Source organism: Macaca nemestrina, unplaced genomic scaffold (genome assembly GCF_043159975.1).
Source record: "Macaca nemestrina isolate mMacNem1 unplaced genomic scaffold, mMacNem.hap1 Scaffold_93, whole genome shotgun sequence".
NCBI lineage: Eukaryota > Metazoa > Chordata > Mammalia > Primates > Cercopithecidae > Macaca > Macaca nemestrina.
Window position 1 is genome coordinate 98,377 of NW_027257884.1, and position 22,414 is coordinate 120,790.

Here is a 22,414-nt window from a genome sequence, read left to right on the forward strand (position 1 = left end):
AAGGCCGCCGGGCAGTCCTAGAGCTGGCTCCAGGGCCACGACACCACGCCCAGACGCTCTGCGCCCCATGCAAGAAACACAGACTGTGGGGCAATCACCAATTTACCTAGCAGTGGGGAGAGTCCTTCATCAAAAGCCTGTGCTTCCAGGAGCCAGGACAAAGCAGGAGGCCCTAGGAAAACAGTTCCGGGTGCTCCTGAAACCTGGGCAGAGTCACAGTCTGGCAGGAAGCACCAGTGATGCAGGTGTGCCCAAGACTGGGAGGATGGCCAGATGCCTGGAGACCAGACCGGCCTGCAGGAGATGACCACCTCTCTCTGGCTCATTAGAGACAGACAGTCTGGGCTTCACTTTTGTATGTGGAGTCTCACAGTACAGAAATGTCACAAAGAGATTAGACTTCGTATACCCCATTTTTTTAAATTTAAAAAACACAATTATTTCAACTAATTCTAAATCCAGCAAAGAAAAATAAATAAGTATATAAATGCATGCCTCCAAAATGTAAACCACAATCTCTTTACCCATAGGAGACCCAAAATTTAGTGTACTTTTTCTTCAGTATGATCTCATTTTTTTTTAAGCCATTACTGAGGTGTCTCCTCACTGCCCCATGAGGAGGTTCATGGGCTCTTCAGGGCTCTTTGCTGTTTCATCATTTTTTAGATTTAAGGGCAGGATCATTTTCCCACACTTGCTTGCTTCCCTGATCACCAATTTTTCACAAGGACATCATTGTGCCTCAGAAAACCTAGTAACTGAACTTCATTAAAAGTGAAAACGATAGGGACATGTTGGCTGCTATGACAGCATCCTCAGTCACCGAATCTCCCTGGGGGACCCGACACACCCCCAATCTCCTTGGAACCCCAGCATGCAGGTATCGCTGCGGCTGACAGGACTGACCCACCCTGGGGGAGGCATAAAAGCAAAGGGAAGAGAAGGCAGGTGACTCATTTAGGAAACTCAGATGATCCTCTCGAGTCACATTTCTCAGGGTGTCAGGGTACCAGCTACATGTAGGGAACCTCCTTGGCCTGGCAGGTGGCAGACTCCTGGGACCCTCCTCAGACATGTTAATCAGAGAATCTAAAGACGGGCAAACTCTGAAAAGTATCTGTAAAGGAAGGACTTAGCTCTGCTGTGAGCCCACTACACGTGGGGTCACGCAGGATGCCGCTCCCAGCGTCCAGTCTCCATTTCACCCTCCTGGGAGGAACACCCGTCAAGTCACAGAGCACGGTCTTCAGCGAACACCTTCCTGCGCGACCTCCACTGTCTCCCAGCCCTGCAGGAGTAGCCGCCGAGTAGGGGAAACAAGTCTTTGCTCCTGACCCGGCCACCTTGACGCTGGGCATAAGACCAGCACTGCTACGTCTCTGGGGAAAGGAGCGGCCCTGGGCAGGAATGCACTTGGCAGCCCCAGGGAGGGACCAGGTGTGGAGGACCAGGCCTCTGCCCGCAGACACGTCAGCACAGCATCCTGGAGCAGAACCTCCAGCCCAGCTGAGCCTACAGATGGCTGCAGCCCTGGACAGCATCTTCACGGTGACCCGGGGGACTGGGCCAGAGCCGCTCAGCAAGGCTGCCCTGAATTTGCAACCTGAAGAAGCTGTACAGTCGTACGTGTACTTTGCCTTAAGCCCCTAGTTTTGTGGTCACTTGTCACACAGCGACAGACAGTGGATGTGCACGGACTCCCAGGCCACGATGGCCTCTGCCGGCCTCACCCGGGCTGTCTCATCTGTTCCCGTGACATCACGTTTCTCAGAGCCAAAGGCTGCCAGGATCCCCTCTTTTCTTCACGACGTCGTTACAAGCTCACGATACAAACTGAAAAAAAACAATCTGTAAAATACAACGTATGACGCAATACAAGGGGAATGCCCAGGCACACACACACGCGAAACAGGCACAAGTGTGAAACAGGCACATGCACAAACAGGTGTGCATGCGTGAAACAGGTGCACGCGTGAAGGTGTACACTCGTCAAACAGGTGTACATACACACATGAAAGCACCCGACATGAAGGGCTGTCTTTGGGAGCCTAGTTTTTAGACATCTCCCTCACCCTTTTACATCTGCACGATCACAAACACAGCACACCACACTACTGAGGGGAAGCCCCAGCTTCTCATGGGGGCACATGAGGCTTTTTATTTATGCCACAGGTTGCATCACTACATTCTAGAACTGCAAGGCCCCCCACTGCCAGGACTGGGTCAGGTCCACCCTGTGCTCCAAGGACCAGGCCGCCTGCCAGCCCACACGGACCTGCCCCTCGGATGGTGCGGCTGCTTCTAAAACAGAGGCTCAGGCCCACCCAGAGACCTGCAGTACCTGTTATTAAATCAAGACTTGGCTGTGGGTAAACGTGAAGATTTTTTTATTAAACATGACTCTGCAACATTCAAAGGACCATAACTGAATGCTCCTTTCGCAGCCACGGCGTGTCCAGACACTCATAGAGAAGGCCAGGGCGTGGGAACCCACGGAGCCCCGACAAGGCAGACTTGGAGCTGTGTGGCGCAGTTAGCACCCTTTTTATGCTGATACTTGCCTTTCATATTCAGATTAAAATAAAAAATACGCAAAAGTAGTTCACATTCTATTTCAATTCTCTATTTTTGTAGTAACTGGGCCCCTTTCCCTCTGGTTTCCCAGCCCAGTGATAAATAGGCCCAGCTGGGATTTGTCAAAGTCTGGACCTCTGTTGTAGAGTAAGTGAGGGGGGTAGGGAGGGGAGCAGGAGTGGAAAGGAGGAGTGGGGGATAGGGAGGGACAGAGGGAAGGAGAGAGAGAAACCGCCGAAGGCTGGAGGTAGGAGGGTTGCTCCCTGGCAGCCTCATGCTCCCCGTTCCAAGGTAACTGAGCTGGCATCACGCATGCGGTGCCATCATATGACTTGGCTGACACACGCCAGAATTACAACAAAATGCTTCAGAAGACTAAGCACCAGCACCTTCAGATTAGGGTAGAGTCCCGGTTTCACGCTTGCCTTGTGTGACATTCTATAAATTGTAAAGATAACGCATTTTCTTACCAGCCATGCTGTTCCCCAAATACTAACTATAATAAAGACCAGACAGCATCTGAGTACTGAGCGTGTGTCAAGCCCCGTGAGGAAGGCATCATTTACTTTGCTAGAGAAAGAAACAGGCTCTGAGAGAAACTTCCTGAGGCCAGGCAGTTGTCTCCAAACCCACCCCGCGCCTCCTGACCCTGAACGTGGAGGACCCAAGTCATTTACGTGAATAATTTACCTACATGCATGTGAGATTGAGATTCAGCCCCCAGATCTAATCATCTCTATGCAGGAATGTGTCAGGAAGGTATACAATTCTATGAGTTCGAGCTGGGGGAACAAAGGCAGGCACCCTCGACACACATGTGGTGCGGAGGTACGCGCCCCGCACAGGGGCGGACAGGAGCAGGTCCAGCCCTGCCCAGTCACACGCCCACCCTGCCATGCCAGTGCAGGGGCCGCCACCGCGTCTCGGGGAAAAGCAGCTTCTCCTGCACAGGAATCTACCCTTCAAAGTGTGTTGCTGAGAAGGTTTGGACCAACATCTCAGAAATCAGACACCGTGTAACACACTTATCTATACAGGCTGCCTATGTCAGGGAATCACCAATAATTCCCATCTCGCCATCAATTATTTCTGGTAAATACTGATTATTCTAAGTTAACTGAGGCAACACAAGAACAATATAATGGAAATGTCAGAGTCAATCAGCTCCACCTGCTGAAGAGCTGGGACTAATGATGAAACCTAAGGAATCCTGGAGAACGCAGCAGGACCCCAGACGCCGCGGACCACCCCAGCCTCCTTCCACAGGAGAGTTAGTCGTGGGGCAAAGGAACAGCTTTCAAGGAATCTCAGAGGTTCTCAAGGTCTTGAAAGTTGAACGGGAATTAAATATTTGCATCTGAGTCACACGAGCACATTAAAAGTAAAATTTCCTCTTTCCACTAGAATTATGAGCTTGCGGCGGCGACACTGGCTGTATCTCATGCTCGTGAGATGTTTGGGGGCAGCCGTGCGTCTCTGGTGAATCATTTATAATCATGAAAGAAGTGCTTGGGCCCTCGATCCAGGACCACAGAGCCCACCAACAAGGGTCTAAACAGGACAAGCCTCGGCCTGGAGAGGCTGGTGTCCGTGGGAGCTGGGAGGAGCACCAGGAAAACTCAGGGGCAAGCCCCACGCAAGCTCGGCATGTCCTACCCCATGCAGTCAGCATCAGCCACAGGGATCTTTTGTTCTTTTTTGTTCAGGAAGGAACATATTAAAAAGCCCGGGGCCCAGGGCCTGGACTCCTCAAAGCTCTCCACAGAGCCGGGTTAATTGGCACCTTCCCTCATGTTCAAGTCAACTATATATGGCTGCTGAGGGCATCTCAGAGCAGGTGCAACACTGAGCTTTCTTGCTGTCTGGGGAAAGCAGGAATTCCAGGCCTCTGCCTTAATACCTCCCCAGAGGCTCTGGCCCAGGTGAGCTCAACTTCTCCCAGGTAAGGAGCACAGACCAGCTTCCCCCATGCCCCTCAGGTCACACAGGAGCGGTGCAGACCCTTGCAACTTGGCACGAGCCCTCGCAACCCACCCTAGAGGCAGCAGCCCAGCCCTGTGGCCCCGGCCTGGCAGGAGGCAGCTGCTGGGGCCCCTGCTCAGGGTTCAGCACAGCGAGGTCCAGCCACAGCAGGGGAGACATCCACCACCTGGCCATTCATCTTTAACCTAAAACAGACACAGGAATGCGGCAAAGGGGTCCTTCCCCTGACAAACCCATCCTTCCTATTCTCATCTCTCCCTCCTTCCCCAGTACTGCACCCAAGGCCACCCAGCACTGTGCCCAAGGCCTGACTCCCAGTTCACAGGGAATCCAAGACAATTATGATTTTGAGAAACTGGGAGCTACATAGAAAATGAGTCGGTAAAGCCATTGTCCACTGATCCTCCACTCCACACAGCGGAGAACCGTCCTCAGGATAAAACCCACGGGGCGGGGAAGACGCGATCAAGGCGGGCAGGACCGCGGAGCCACAAACCTGGTGGTTCAGGGAACAACGCCACGTGAACACAAACCTAAAGTGCTCCACAGCTGGAAGACAAAACACAGGAGACAGAAACGCTGACCGTTTAAAAGAAAAAGAAAAAGAAAAAAGCCTCACTCTTAAGAGTCCATCAAGATTTAAGTTCTCAAGTCACAATGTATCAGCACAGACTTCTCATAATGCCTGAAACTTGGCGCAGTAAACACGTGAATCAGTTCTCCCAAGTCCATCGTTTTCTTTGATGAGTCTCTTGAGTCTCAGGCTGGTTTCAAAGTAAGCCCTTCTCTGTTTGTTGATGATTTAATAATTAACATACATGAAAACACATTGACTTCCAACTTAATCTGCTAACAAAATATTAATTACCACACTGGCTGTCATCCACAGAAAAAAACACAATCACCTTCTGGTTGTAAAAACATTAGAATTCGAAGCCACTTTGGCCATCTGAACAGCACCGGCTTTTGACAAGGGCATTCCAAAGCTAATCTGAAAAACTAGTCCAGGCCATGATCGCTGGGGGGTCGGACTTGCCTCATCACCCTACCTCCCTTCTGGAATTAGACAGAACTTAGACGTTTAGTCTGATGGGAAACATTTACAATCTATTCTCTCCGAAGCTACCTGGAGGATTTCCTCCACATGACACAGCCTTGGTCTCCACAACCCCTTATCTGACAACTCTCTTAACCAACTGTCAATCAGGAAATTTTCAAATCTACCTATGACCTGGACACCCCTGCTTCCAGTTGTCCCACCTTTCCAGACCAAACCCATGTACATCTTACATTTATTTGATCGATTGTCTCATGTCTCCCTAAAAGCTATAAAACCAGGCTGGGCTCTGACCACCTCGGGAATACGTTCGTAGGATCTCCTGAGGGTAATATCAAGGGCCATGGTAACTCATTTGGCTCAGAATAAATCTCCAAATGCTTCACAGAGTTTGACTCTTTACTGACATGGTACCTTTCATGGGTATTCATCTGGGGGACTCACAATCAACCAGAGGCAGCAGTTGCCCACTGTGCAAAAGTCTCTGCAGGACTGAGCCTCTGGCACGGGGACTCCAACCCCTGAAGCAGCAGCTCTCCCACGTCCCACGGCCTGATAGACCTGCACCTCCAGGGCTTCTCATTTCAGAGTCTCAGCAACAAATCTACCAAACGTGATCAACATCACAGAATATTCCTCGAGGCTTTTGGCTGTTGTTTCTCCCCAAGTTTACTCTAGAACCAGAATGGCAACACTCGGAACAGGATGGTTCTCAGTCACTGACCCTCCTGGTAAATACACTGTCTCCAAGGCCCTTTCCCGCCAGTCACAGCTTCCTTCATGTCAGGCTCGAAGGCCACCTCCCCAAGAAGGAAACCTCTTCAATCCAGCAACCACAGCTCCTGTGCCCATCTAGAGCTTGTCTGCCAGGAAGGGAAGACTCCTCATTCCAGAGACAGCAGGTGCCACAAACTCAGGGTTGTAGCCACTGCGAAGGCAAACACTCATGAAATTAATAGACTTTTTCCTCCTTGGATACTGACGTTTTCTCTTCTGGAGGTCAGCCAAGGCCATCTGCACGAGTCACGAGCGTGATGGCTCCAGCCCCTCCTTCGGTGTCAGCAGTGTGACTCCGCTCTGAGACCCCCTGCACCAGCCGGGCCATGCACCTGTTCCCACGACTGCTGTCAGCAGACTACAGTAATTCTAAAATAATCAGCAAACTGAGGTTCCGAAGGATGCATTTTAAAGAAAAATGTGTAAGTTTTACTGCATGAAATCAGCTACAGCTTTGGCTACTCCAGAGGCTTGTTTTGCTTTCCTCAAGGTTCTCTACAATGATCCTGACAGTCAAGCTTCCCAGTTACAGGCAGAGGGTTGGGCAGGCCGCGTCTGCTGTGTAACACACACAGAGGATCCACATCATAGGATTTTCCCTGTTCACCAACATCATCAGGACAAACACTAAGCAATAATAATCTCCCTGTCTGGAAAACTGAGCTCACTTGAGAACTAATGCAACAAATGTGTTTGACAAAGTTGCAGGTGGACATTTTAGTGAATAAATCACTATTTCAAGGAGGATAAAGGCTCACTATTCAAAGGCATGTTTTTGTCAAGTTTTGTAATTTCAGCTTCATGCATTTAAATCATGAAGTGAGGCTTGTACCTGATACATTACAGAATCTCGACAAAATAGACAAAATTCCAATTCTGTACACATTCTCTCTCATTCTTTTCCATATGCATACGGATGGTGGTAATTTAAGTTGGCATTCCAACAGGATTTCTAAATTAAACTGTCTTCTACTTTAAACACGACGTGTTAAACATTACACATTCCATTGTACAACATTTATAGCAGGGTCTGTATGGCCCGTTTTAAAGATTTCTTCCTCACTAAAAGCAAGCGTTTAAACAATAAATGATCTACTCTAAAATATTCTAGAGACAGAGATACATTTGGAGAGTGGACACACTTAACACAGAAATCCGCAACATCAAACAGGCACAACCGGCAGTGAGGGTGGAAGGGGCGCTATGTGAGTGCCCCTAAAAACACACACAAGCCTGGCTGCTTAAAAGGAATGAATATAGCTCAACACTCCTATGTGAACATTGATGTGTCTACTGCCTTACAGAATCCTCCTAGCTGAGCTGCAGGAAGCTTCTTTGGAACCTTTTCTCACCTGCACTGCCTACAGGTGCCCACTGGGCTCCCTGGGCATTATCGTGTCTTTGTTTAGAATATCACAGTATTAGGAGATCTGTTAAATCCCAAGTCAGAGCCTTATCATAACTCAGACACCATCCCTCAGGGCTTGTGGGCCAACTTCGGCTAATGCAGGCTGCTCCACAGTGCCCTGCAGATGGGCTTGGTACATCCACACGATTTTAAGATTTGGGGCTGCCGTTTTCTGCAGTCCCAGACGCGGACTTACATATTCATCATGACTGAAGGCAGCACGTATTTTTATGTTCCTTCTGTAACGGTAATAATCATGGCAACATTTCCCCGATCCTTAAAAAAGCCTCCTAACAGCAGTTGCATTCCACTCCCTTCCTTAAAATTAATAGAATTTACCAAACTAGGTGAAATCAGTCTTCATGAGAAAGTGAGAAATCAGTGTTCACACAATGGCATAGTAGCTGGGCATAGAGTATACGTCAACATCCCAAACTAAGCACCCATCACAGTTATTCCCAACTCGCAGGAAAGCTAGAAAAATTAGAAGGCTTAAAACATAATTATAAATGAAAATAACAAGAAACCAAAGTTTCTGAGGAGCATTTGTTAGCCAAACAAGGAAAGCCATTAACCAGTGCTGATTACATTGCATTTGATTACATTGCATTTGATTACAGCAGCCAAAGACGTGTCCAGAGGAAGAGACTTTTAAACATTAGTCTTTCAGTAAGAATGGTTGCTTAACAAGTTCAGACTACTGGGCTACACCAATCATCAATTAAAAAGCAAGGCAAACGAGTGAGAGTCATTTTCCTTAATCCTTAACGTGTCAAAAATTACCACATTGGTCAAGCTGGTCTCCAACTCCTGACCTCAGGTGATCCACCCACCCCGGCCTCCCAAAGGGCTGGGATTACAGGCATGAGCCACCATGCCTGGCTGAGAACTGTTTGACAGAGGCTGAGGGGAGGCTCCTGTCCCTTCCTGGGACATCCACATCCCACCCAGTTTCCCATACCGACTGTGACACTCGAAGCATCACAGCAAGGGCAGCTGCATCCCCACAGTTCTCTGCACTAACACCACAGCTGCGCGCGCAGCCATAGCCCTGGAGCTGCCACTCAGCCTTATCGTGCTGGCACAAGCACAGCAGAAACTAACACGACCCCAAGAGGGAGGAGTGGGGACCCAGGGGAGTGAACCAGGAGGGAGGAAAGTGGCCCAGGGGAGTAGGGAGGAGTGGGGGCTCAGGGGAGTGAAGAAGAAGGGAGGCATGGGGGCCCAGGACAGTGAACCAACAGGGAGGCGTAGGGGCCCAGGGCAGTGAACCAGGAGAGAGGCGTGGGGACACAGGAGAGTGAACCAGGAGGGAGGAGGGTGGAGTTCGGCCCAGCGAGTGAAACAGGAGGCAGGAGTTCGACCCAGGGAGTGAACCAGGAGGGAGGAGTGTGATCCAGGGAGTGAACCAGGAGGGAGGAGTGTGGTCCAAGGAGTGAACCAGGAGGGACGTGTGTGGTCCAGGGGAGTGAGCCAGGGAGGAGGAGGGAGGAATGTGGTCCGGGGAATGAACCAGGAGGGAGGAGTGCAGTCCATGGGAGTAGGGAAGAGTCTGGTCCAGGGGAGTCAACAAGGAGCCTTTGGGGGTAGCAAGTTCACACACCACAAATACCTCCCAATCCATCCGCGTGCAGGGAGGGGCCGGAAACCACGCAGGAGCTACAGCGCTTTCTCCTCACAGAAGAGGAGTAAGGATATCGAATCATGCATGAAATCAGAGCTAAAGTTCTACCACGGTGGGGAGACGCTTCACAGACCCAAATGGGTGCAAAACAAAACCAATCATACAAGATCAGTGGATGGAACGGGATCAGAAATTTAAGCCTGTAACAAGCTTTCAGAAAAAACGTCACTTGATCTGCAAGATGACTGCAGCTCTGCTTGATCATTTCTGCAAATGTCTAACTCGCGATGAGCCATCTCAGAGCCCTTCAAGAGGAGTAACAAAATCAAAACGCCACGGCATCCTCCGTATTTTAGATAGCCTGCAACAGTATGGAAATGAGCAGCGGTGCCAGAGCTTTCAAGTTTGTTTGAAGTAAATTTCAGCATGAGGGCATCTTTCTGGCTGAAGCAATGAGGTAGGCTCCTGCTCACCGCATGGGAGACCAGCTTTCAGCTAAGCTGCTGTCAAGGGTCTGCAAACCACGATCCCCGACCGAGCCTTGGCCAGGGAACCAGAAGTGATTTTTACACTTTGACGTTTTCACAAAAGAAATATATGCAGAGACTTCTATGGCCCTCAAAGCATCACACGTTGCCTACTCTGCCCTTTACAGGAGCTTCTAGCTTTGCTGTCAGTTACAAAGTGTTTCTATAAAATAATGTCACTGATTCTCAAGCATGCCAGCAAAAGTCACACTTCTCAACAACCCTCAATGGAGATGCACCATCCTGTGTTTCACACAGATTTTAGATTTTTAAAAGCCAAAATAAGGGAGGTAATTCAGCTAAGTATTATAGTAACACAATTTGAGATACTTAATGATGTGTGACAACAGAATACTTGGCATTCCTGTGAGGCAATAAACTAGCTCAAACACAAAATAACAAATCAAAGCATGTTTTGGCCTCTCAAAGTGATCAGTGAAATTGGAAATAACATTCAGTTAAATGACACTAAAAAAAAAAAAAAAAAAAAAAAAAAAAGCACAAACAAAACAAATACTACTACACCATCACTCCTTAAATTTATTTAACTACTGCTGCCAAATAAAATGGAGAGACTTCTTACTGCAGGGTAATAATCGGCCATTGTCATCATGAAATAGACCGCTGTGCAGGCTCAGGCCCTCCAGCCCACAAAGGCAGGGGGAGGGAGGAGAAACGATGGCCAGAAACAAAGGGACAGGGCAACCATGACCTAGTCAGCAATTGTACCCTCCCACCTTTCTTCTGGACTTACAATTTTGGAGCCATCTGGGTTTACCTTCCTATGTCCATAAGTCAGCAAGTTCTCGAAGCCAGAAATCTACAATGCTTCTGGCAGCCAAGTCCTCTCGGCCTTCCCCCCATGTTTTAGGGCCTCATCAGCTCACCCCTGGACAGTATCAATGGCCCCGGAGCTCCAGTCAACCTTGCACTCCACAGACTCAAGTATGCCAGGAGCCACTCCAGGCTGCCACTGCCATGACCAAAGGCTTTCAGAGACAGTCGCCAGCACTGCACAAATCCATGTGGCTTCACCAGGCGCAAGGGGGCTCCAGCATTCCATCCAGTCTGTCGCTGCTACCATAGCTGTGAGTCTAGGATGTGTCAGGAAGGGAAGGAAGACACCATGTACATCATCTCATTTAAGCTTCAGTGTCACAAGGTGGATTTTGTCGTGCCCGTTTTATGGATCAGGAAAGTTTTAAGGAGGGCAAGCACAGGGCCCTGCTGACACAAGAGCAAGACCCGCAGAGGCCTGGGCATGACCCCCGCCCCACGCTCCCTGGGTCCTGATATCCACTCCTCCCCCGTGGGAGCCTGATCCTGGGTCTGCCTGAATTGCTACCATTCCTAAGACACGACTCACGTCTGTCCACCTCCTCCTTTATCTGTTTCCCGCAGCCCAGAGGCGTGTGTGCTCTTCCATCCAGACAGACATCACACTTCAGCTCCTGCATCTGACATCACTTCAGCCAAAAGCTTCTCTCAAACCTCCCCCACACCTGCCGGTCACACAGGTCTGCACCCATCACCTTTCTCACACGAATTCTCACATATTCCTGTGTAGCACCATCCAGCTGATGATAGTCTGAGAGGAGGAAGCTTTGTAGATAAGTCCACGTTCTACTTTGCTCCCAGCCCTCCGTCTTGCGTCTTGCATGAGGCAACCGATTAACAGCAATTTCATTTCAGCACAACATTTCCATTTGAAGAAACGCAGAGCATAGGGCTCTGGTCATAATTAAAAGCTTGTTTCATTTGTCATTTGAAATTCCATGTACTGCTGCAACAGCAGCACCCCCTCCTCGCCAGGCTCTGCCCTAAGGACATCTTTCTTCCAGCGCTCGATTCCCATCAGAACCCTGGCAGTGAGAGCCCCGCAGGTTTCCCAGCGCCTCGGGCTGCGGCTTCCACGCTGGGCCGGCACTGACAGGACCGGAATGGTGCCCCCAACAACTACAGGATTGGAAGCTGGTCGACTGCTCTGTAGAATGGAGACATGTTAGTAATCCCCGACATTTCCACTGACAGGCTGCTCAGGTAAACTGGGAAAAATCCACAAACTAGAAAGAATCCATGGGGAGGAGCACTTCTGTCTCCAACCTGGCAGCAAACGGTGGCTGTGCAGACGATCTCTTCAGGAAAACTATCGACTGTATCTCAGGTCAACAACAGCCCCGCTGAGGGCCAAAAAATCAGCTCCCCCTGGCCCTCACTTCCTAAGGGTCAGCCCTCCCAGGCCACCTCTCCTGGAAGATCAGCTCTGACGCACCCACGACGGTCAGGAACCGGCTCTGGGACACATTTCCCAGGCTCCTGCCCACCGCCCTCTCTCTTCTTCCTCCTCCATCTCCCTCTTCACTCCCATCCGCCCTCCCCCTTTCGCTTCCCTTCTCTCCTTTCCTCTCCCTCCCTCATTTCCTTTCAGCCCTCACCTTCCTCACTGCACTTCCCTATGCAACTCAGCGGACGCATTCTCAGGTCAGTAGAGTTTTCTTTCACTCTGTTTTTATTGCAATGATCATTCTTAATGAACAGAAACCTGTTTCGGACCATGTGGATGCCACCTCCTGACCAACTGCTGCCCCGCGGCTCCGTGTCCACTCAGTGACCTCACGGCGCAGGTGCCCAGCAGTATGGCTGTGACCAGGGGTAGCAACATTGGACATGAGAGAGGTATCCCAGCCAAGAGGCCCTGCAAAGCCTCCCCAGAAAACCGGAGCAAGGCCCAGGGCGGTAGGGAGAGCGCCGTGCTCACGATGTAGGCAGTTCAGCTTCCACAAACTGTCCATCGACTGCAACTTACTTTGTTTCCATGGTTACAAAAGAACCATAAGCATTCTGAAATATGTTCTTGGTTTCATGTTTGCGAAATCTAAGCAACATTATAAGAAAAATCACTGAATTCTGCCTGAGGCTCTAGGGGTGTTTTCCTCTCTGAAAGGAGCCCCCTTCCAGGACTTGGGATTGAGTGACAGCCTTCAAAAATCACGGTTATCCTGGTGGTAACAGGGAACTCCTCAGCCCGCCGGGAGCTGGGGCCCTCGACAGCCCCCATGGCTCCAGACGCCAGTGTTCTAAGGATCACACATGTGCAGATAGCAAAGCTTGCTGCACACACGCCAGGTGCTAACAAGCCCCAAACGTCTCACTCATACTTGCTAACCACATCGCTTCTCTCAGCCTCCACGGCGTTTCACACTCTGCCTTTATATAGAGATGAACCATGCGTCCTGAGCGCTACAAAGATTCAACTCCTTCCGGGAACAGGGGTGCATCTTTCCATCACGGGATCCTCACTCCAGCTGGCACAGGATTTGCAGAGTGGGCGAGTCTAATGTTGATGACACTTTCTCAATATTCCCTTCACACCCCTCCAAAAACAAGAGTGCTGCCAGCTTCTTACCGACGTTGTAATGAGCAAAATATTTTTCTCTTATTTGTCACTTTTTAACGTAATACTAGTGAAGAATGTGACTCTGCATGTACACTGTAAGCACCCACACCGTGAACATTCTGCTCTCCTGTGACTGTATTCACAGGTCACAAGAACAAAACTTCTCCATAGTAGCCAATATATATATATATATATATTTATATATATATATATTTATATATATATATATATTTTTTAACATGACTTCCACTCATCTGAAAGTCACAGATGTAGCTTTTCCTTCATAAAAAGATCCAAATGATACACAAACCAGGTTTAATAAACACATTGGTCCAGGTGGGAAAATGACCCCTCAGTCTCCCTCCCCTCAAAGACCAGGGCAGCCAGGAAACTGCGCTCTCCAGTAAATGACAGCCGGCAGGATTCCCTAAATAAGCAGCCGGAAGATTCCCATCTCGCAGAGCACACCTTTCAAGACTCAAGATGCCCCCGCTCCCTGAATATTCGACGAAGAACAGGGCTACCCAACGTAGGACTGAGGCAGTAAACAAACATGTATTTGGCCGGGGGCGGCGGTTTATGCTTGTAATCCCAGAACTTTGGAAGAAGGAGGCAGGCAGATCACAAGGTCAGGCGATCGAGACCATCCTGGCTAACACGATGAAACCCCCGTCTCTACCAAAAATACAAAAAATTAGCCAGGCGTGCTGGCGGGCACCTGTAGTCCCACGTACTCGGGAGGCTGAGGCAGGAGAATGGCGTGAAGCCAGGAGGCGGAGTTTGCAGAGAGCTAAGATCACACCACTGCACTCCAGCCTCGGCGACAGAGCAAGACTCCGTCTGAAAAAAATAAAATAAAATAAATAAAATTTTAAAAGTTTTCAGCAAATAGCATCATCGACCCACAAATGAGAGGTACCGTTTTCATTCTAGGAGGGAAACACTACAAAGCACGTATATTTTAGCCCTGTAAGTGAATTCTTCGGGCATTCCTGTGTCCGCTATCAAATGCAGCACATCACCTCAAAAGGCAAAGTTCTATAAGTCACATCCAAGGAAGGGAAAAATCATTCTAAGTTTTAGCCATCCAGTAAGAACCTGATCCAGAGAAGCCTACTTGTTCCAGACTCTAAGCGGCAATATATTGCTACAATGTAATGAAAACAAAGGGATAATTAAGAAAATTTCAATGCTAATAAAAGGCAAAAACATAATTAGATTTATTCTACTCTAGACAGAGCAGCCGGGCAGTTCACCCATACGTTATGAACGTTGCTGTTTTTCAGACAGGGTCCCAACTCTGTCAAGGCTTGACAGCAGGGGCGTGATCTCCACTGACTGCAAGGTCCGCCTCCCAGGCTCAAGCGATTCTCTTCAGCCTCTGGAGTAGCCGGGACTACAGGTGTGCAGCCATCATGCCCAGCTAATTTGTGTGTTTTCCGTAGAGATGGGATTTCACCAGGTTGCCCAGGCTGGTTCCCTGGGTCTCGAGTTCCGAGGCTCAAGCAATCCACCCGCCTCGGCCTCCCAAAGCCCTGGGATTACAGGCGTGAGCCATCACGCCTGGCCCTTTTTTTTTTCTTTCCTTTTTAAGCGATTAATGTGCTTCAGAGTCTTGTAGGCATTTAAAAAAAAAAAAAAAAAAGAACAAGCAAATTCTGTAAGGGAAAGAAACCATTAACATGTTTTACACACCTCAAAACTCAAAACAGAAATACTAAGAATAAAATGTATTTTATTCACAGAGGCATTCTTAAAGTTCTGTAAAAGTGACACCATGGACACCACCACATCACAGACGAGTGTGGCAGGACTGCTCAGATTCAGAACACATTCTAAACAGTCCTCCTGCCACTTTCCTCAGTGGGAACACTTTATTCTGTCTTTTATTCAAATTAAGTATCTTGCAAGGGAGTTGAAGAAAACTGCAGAGCAGATTTTAAAACTTCAATGCTTTTCTCAATTTTCGTCACATTCTGATGCATTTTTACCTACTACACGGCCAATAAGTTTAAAGCTTTTTGCATCGATAAAGACAATGCTCCTTGTAGCAATAGGCTTTTTCTTTTCTATACAAAGATCTATAACTTAAGCTAGTAAACTGGGCATTTCACAAAGATTTTGCACAATTCCTAGCACAGATTTTAGCAAAATAAAACCATTATCTTTCTGCAATTAAATAACCAAACATAGGAAACTGCACAGTTAAAATAACCATTCCATTATTTTATATAAACACAAATGATAAAGGAGAGTATGCTTTGGAAAACAGTGTTTCCATAAGCTAATGATGAAGCAGAAGACAGTTCCTCAGCCTCATATGACATTTGACAACCGAAGTACTCTGGCCCAAGCCCAGCCCGGTTAAATGGAGGGGAAGTAAACATGTGACCGACCGTGGTGGGGCACTGTGATAGCCACAGTCTAGGAAAGAACAGCTGACATGTTTCTTCTTCATGGGAAAACTGAAACATACTCGAGACACCTTAATTCTTTAAAACACAGTCTGCCCCAGTACTAACCTTAAGCTCCCATTGATAAAGATTGCGATAACCAGAGGTGTTTATCCAGGCCCTCGAAAATCACGGACATGGTACGTACACAACATTTTCAAACACTCAATGCTGCCAGTATGTTAAATGCGCTGTGATACCGGAGGTCTTGTGCAGGACCAGAAGCATCGCAGCCTGGTTACCTTCCTGGTGTTCAATGCTTTGTATGTGCAAAGTCTGCTGTTACAATTTACTGGGCTTAATGTCATTCAGTTTGTCACAGAAGAGAGCTATGACATTTACTTAATTCCACACACAGATTCTCAAGTTCATCTTCCACCAATGACTGCCCTGTCCACAAGACAGCGGAGGGAAGACCCAGGAAAGGCCTGGGAGATGCCAGGTGCTCACAAACTGGTATCAGTCTGCTGGTTCTGGCTTAAAGGAAAACAGACATAGAAGAAACTAAAAGGACTCACTACATCTAATATCACAATGTTCTCAACTTTACCTTAGCCAAAAATAAAAGCGGAATAGCAAAACTACTCCAGGGCATGATTCCAGGGCTAATCTGAAACATGAAATATTTAGAAGACAAAGCTTATTGTGAGTGCAATTAATATACACATAAAACACTGGTTTCGCAAAACCCAGTCTTTGCGATTGCTTTTATAAAAAGTAAAATTCTCATGAGGATCACATACACTAACTGATTTTCAAATGAAGGGACTGGTAAACTTCAGGGCATATGATTTCTGCCACACACGAGGGGAGCAGTGAGAGAGAAGAGCTAGGATCAAGTGTGCTGAAGCTGTCCTAGGACTGAAATTCAGTTTCTGCCAAAACAAAAACACAGGAGGCTGTCAACTTCGATAGCAAGCTCTGCTTGAGAGCGTCAAGATGTTAAAATTGCAAAGGGGCTTCTCCCTGCTATAGGCACGCGTGATCCTTGCAAAAACATAGCTCAGCATCATCAAAAATCAGGAAAGAACACAAGCTTTCCAGACAGGAAATCCAAGAGCAGAAGGGAGCAGAGTCCAAGCTTGCTCGGCAGAACTGTTCCCGGACAACAGCACAGAGGACGTCACAGGGAGGGCAGGGCAAGCAACAGCAGCTTCCGTGATGCCGCAAGCAGGGCCTGAGCCAGGAGAGCAGTCTCCTCCAACCTGACAAGGAGGCGCGAGGAGCCACAGAGAAGTCAATTCAGGGTCTTTTTCAGAAAGGGGCAACAATGAGAAAATCTGGTCTTACCCAACCACCCCCCATCCACGGTAACAGCTAAACTCGCGCCTGTGTCTGTCACCTTCCCCACCCCCTCTTGCAGATGCTCTTCCTGCACCCGGGTGCCTGTCTCCGTGCTGCTCCTGAGGCCACACCTGTTGCCATCCAGTAGTGACCACGAATTCACCTTTGTCCGGGCGAAGCAAACGCAGAGTTCACACACTCTTGTACAGGTTTGCTGGCCGAGAATCTAACCGAGCTGTCCAATTCCAGATGTGCTGGTACCAAGGAGAACGCTCGATGTCCGGCATTTATAAACGGTATCAGTGGGTTCTCCTGGGACTCCCAGGCAGCCGAACGAGGGAGGGAGCTGTTGCCCTGTTGCCCCGAGCCAAAGCAGCGCTGCGAGGCAAACACCACAGGCCACATCACACTCGAGCACCGACTCTTGACAGTTGCTCGTTTGTGTGTTCAGAGTTCAGGGTACAGGCGACAGACAGGCCTGATCTCAGCCATGGGACAGCAGTGATTGCCCACAAGTCCCGTATCTAAGCCCCGACTTGCCCATCGGCCTTCCTTCAGGAACAATGCCCACCTCACAGTGCTGCCATGAACGCTAAGTCAGCACGTATATACACAACCAGATTCATTGCAATTGTGCTTTCTACCCCAAGTTAATACAACCAGGTGCTATCATCGAGACTGAATAACCAATATTAGAACAGAAGGTCAGGCCAGCGATGGTGGCTCAGACCTGTAATCCCAGCACTTTGGGAAGCTGAGGTGGGTGGATCACTTGAGGTCAGGAGTTGCAGACCAGCTTGGCCAACATGGCAAAACCCCATCTCTACTAAAAATAATTTATCCAGACATGGTGGCACACACCCTGTAACCCCAGCTACTAGGGAGGCTGAGGCATAAGAATCGCTTGAACCTGTGACGTAGAGGTTGCAGTGAATGGAGATTGTACTCCTGGGCTCTACCCTTCCAGTCTGGGTGACAGAGCAAGATTCTAATAAAACAATAAAAGGTCAAGATGAGAACTGATTGCCAAGGTCCACAGTCCATATACTTAAAACATAAAATTCATTAGCTAGTACTTGATCAAGTTGCTGCTTTCTTCATTACAATCTTGTATATCCTTCTAACACGGCTCAAAATGTTTACATTTGAACACACCTCGAGTATAACAAAAAATAAAGTGCCTGTATTTCACAAACGAGCAATTTCCAGTAAGGCTGCATCCTGCTCTAGTTAATCCTTTGACAATGTAAAACTGAGCCATCCTGACATAGCACTGACACACGGTGCGAGAAGAATGACCTCCAATTAAATCGCTAGATTTAGAGAACACGTAAATATAGTTTATCACTAATTCACTAACCATTAGCAAGATTTTAAAGGAAGAAAAATTATCAGGACTGTAACTAGGAATAAAGGCAAAAATAAACATGAAGAAATTAGTCACGTTTAAATCAATACCCTTTCTGTGAGGCCGTAACAAAGTATACACAGCAGGGGCACAAACTGTCATGCTGAACTGTCACCAAGCTCTCTATGAAGGTAGTAAGAGCGTCCCAAGTCGCAGAGCCTCGTCTTCCTATTTAAACCCTAAACAGCCAACACCACTCAGCATGCAGTGAGAGCTCTGAAAGCTCAGAGGAATGCATGATGGGATGAAGGGCCCTAGCCCTGCCATCACCCTGCTGCTTATTAAAAATATAAAACAGAGCCCTGCCTTCAAGGTGCCCAGATCTAACTAGTACAAGGTTTTGCTTTTAACAAGTTAACTACGAATGATGAAGACTCTCAACAGCTGTGCGAAATGTAAGGCAACCTCATAAGAGGAACTTGGCTGAGACTAAACCCAGAGATGGTTTTTTAACCACAGAAGAGGAAAGAACTGAAGAACCTTACAGAAAGTTGACAGCAATTTCTATTTCTCTATGGTACAACCTGGAATTTACCTTTGAGACAGACTGCCCTTCTGTTCTGAAAAATCAGATTATTCTTGCAATCCTCCATCAGGACTGAAATTCCCAAAGGCATGGAAAACCAAGTACTAATTTTAACCCCCCCCCAAAAAAAAAAAACTACCTATGATCTTAGATGTGAGATTTAGTATTCTCAAATTCCAAATTTGGAAATATTTTGCACAAAGTCCTTCTTTTCCCTGTTTACTTGAAAGCTCTCTATTCTTTTGTCCTAAACACCTTCCTTCTCATCCTTCCAAACAATATCTGAAGATGAACTTACATATCGTTTTCAATGTTACAAAGAAGATACTACATTTGTCATGAACTGTTTATATTCACAACTCTAGGAGGGATTTTGCTACATCGTGAGGAATAACACGAGGCAGTTAATACGCCACCAATAAAGAACAGTAGAAAGTGGACACATTTCCTGATGAGTGCCGATTTCTCATTGAGCTGCTGACAAAGTTATAATACAGAAAGCTAGACAGCTGCTGTGTTAGTTCTACCTCACTTAAGTGACCGAGTCATTGTTGTTTCGGTTCCCTCTCTCGTCTGGGGATGAGACACACCTCACAGAGCTGTTTATGATTTCAGGAACACACACATCAATGAAGTGACTGTTCCTAGATCGTTGCAAAGGGTAGAGTAACCTGCCAAATTTCAACTAGGTTGTAACAAACAACTGTTTTCATCCTACACTCTCCGGTGCCAGCGAGATGGTGCGTTCTTGGATCCCTGCGGGAGCCCTATTCCTGGTGCCATAGAGCGCACACACACATTTACATCCACATAACGTACGTATATGGCACACTGTAACACGTGTACCTGCATAGAGCTTACACACATCCGAATACGTGGAGTGTACATAAGTGCACTACGTGCGTACAGAGTGCACACACATCCAGATCCATGTAGGGTACATGCATAGAGTGTACACACATCCAAATATATATAGTGTACAAACAAGTTCACTACGTGTGTACAAGCATAGAGCATACACACATCCATATAGCAAATGTACATAGGTATGCTAACATGTATGTACATGCAGAGCATGTACACACGTCTATATGCATACAGTGTACACAGGTATACTATAACCTGTATGTACATGTATATGGCATACACATGCACATCCGTATGTACACAGGTATGCTATTTGCTATATGTATACACATGCATATAACATACATTCTTATCCAATGTACGTAGGTGCACTACAGCATGCATACACATGTGCAGTGTACACATATGCACATGTATACAATGTACATCAGTACACTAACGTATAAAACGTATACACATATGCAATAGTGTACGTACATATGCAGCATGTATACGTATTATTGTGTACATATCCAGAAGTTTATTCAGTGTGCATAGTGTACATGCATGCTTGTGTGCACATATGTATATATACATCTGCAGAAATAATGTGCACATACCCACATGGTGCACGTACACAGGTATGTATGTGGCATTAAATACATGCATGTATGTACACATGTAGAACAGATAGGTGTCCAACTAGTGTGCATATAATCATCCCCGTAGATACACACATATACACATGTACATGCATGCCTACAGCATGCACGTGTGTAGGACACAAATGTAGTGTACATACCTATACACTGTAAATACATGCAGTGGAAATACACGTAGTATGTGTACACCACATACACACATGTACATTTATACAGTACACATACACCGAGACCCAGAACGGGTCATGAGTATTAACACGGCGCAAACGCTTCCAGTTCTACCTAAGTGAATTTTTTTCAAACTATAATAGAACTCATATAAAAAGGGTTTTTAAGGAAATCAATACAGCTAGTGACAAAAACAGTGGGAAGGGCACAACCACTTTCTCTCAGAGTTCTGGGCCTGACCGTGGAAGTTCAGAGGTTTCCTAATGCAGTACACATCAGAACTGACTCACAATGAAGCACTCCTTAAAAATTAAAAATGTGTCCTCATGTTTTGGCCTTTGAGACAAAGCCTCTTAGTTAATCGAGTTCTGACTGAATTTGACTCACAGTACTCTGGCAGATTCTTCATTTTCTGGTGAGACAGACGAATGTCCCAGGGTGAGGGCAATGCCAGCCGTTTCAGGGTCAGCTTTTCGAGGAGCGATGTCTGGCAGAACACAATCCAACACCATAGTAGGATCCCCCACCCAGCCACTTAGACGCTTTCTGGTACTTACTCTGTCTGCTTGTTTCCCTTTCTTGAATTCAGCTGGGGGGAGAAAAAAAACCAAAAAAATCAAAACCAAAAACAGCCCATGTGTTTGTGTGTCTGAAAAGTGAATACATCCACATCCAACTTTCTAAATGATACACGGCAGGTGTTGATGGTCACCAACCAGTGGCCACTGTTGACAAAATACAAAGTCATCTGCAAACATGAACGAGTTTCTAGGAATACAAAAGTCAAGGGAATTTACTTCACATATTAAAGGTGTCAAGGGTGCTCATCAAAAATATATTTAGAGGTTTTCCTTTCAAGTTATTTTTGAAGATTTTTAAGTTGCAATACTTAAAAGCCTCTGGGAAAAGAAAGGATACAGGTATCTGGAAGATTTATACTAAATGATTTTCATGTCTTTTTGATAAAGTTAAATAAGGTCAGCCTTGAAGTAATGGCTTCCACTACTCTGAGGCTGTGGATGGAATCCACACCACCACCAGACAATTGAATAAACAGCAAGGCTGCACACACAGGACACAGGCAGTGAGCCAGCCTGACTAGTTGTCAGCTTCTGGGTCAGTTCTACCCAGTTCTGGCCAGGCCCCACTGGAGATGAAAACCTGCCCTTTAGAAGCCTTCAAACCCCACCTTTCAAAATCTAATCCTCTTCAACTGAGGCCCAAGTCCAAAAATCTACTGACATCTTAGCCCGCGGTAGGCCAGCTGTCCCCCAGCCTTTTTGGCACCAGGGATGGGTTTCATGGAAGACAATTTTTCTGGGGGGTGGTTTTGAATTGCAACTGTTGCACCTCAGGTCAGGCAGCGGATCCTCATAAGCAGCACCTCCGAGATCTCTCACAAGCAGTTTACGATAGGGTCCCAGCGCCTAGCAGAACACACAGCTAATGATAGGGTCACAACACCTAGGAGAACATGCGGCTTATGATAGGGCTCCAGCACCTAGGAGAACAGGCGACTTAGGAGAGGGTCCCAGCACCTAGGAGAACAGGCATTAAATGAGTTGGCAAAGCCAAAAATCCACCGGATCTACCACTCCAAAGCAAACATACACCACTGCCCAATATTGATGTGAGCCAAAAACAGGGAAGTCCTGAGGGCCCACACTGACCACAGCCAGACACCACTTCTGCAAGAAGCAAGCACGCACCTAGAGATCAC

At 47.4% G+C, this 22,414-nt stretch overlaps 1 protein-coding gene across 20 annotated transcripts in view; it reads right to left on the bottom strand.

Moving 5' to 3' along the window:
• The window catches only part of LOC139361667 (disco-interacting protein 2 homolog C-like), a 173,194-nt gene that overhangs the window by 97,418 nt on the left and 53,362 nt on the right, over positions 1-22,414 (bottom strand). For 4 of the 20 annotated variants that reach the window (XM_071090466.1, XM_071090463.1, XM_071090454.1 and 1 more), the window contains exon 1: positions 5,177-6,832. The exons of 7 other annotated variants lie outside the window; for them this stretch is intronic. The gene's annotated coding sequence lies outside the window, so the exon portion shown is untranslated. Of the gene's footprint in view, positions 1-5,053; positions 6,833-21,081; positions 22,350-22,414 lie in introns of those variants that run through there. 9 more of the 20 variants (XM_071090465.1, XM_071090457.1, XM_071090455.1 and 6 more) reach the window with 5 other exon arrangements.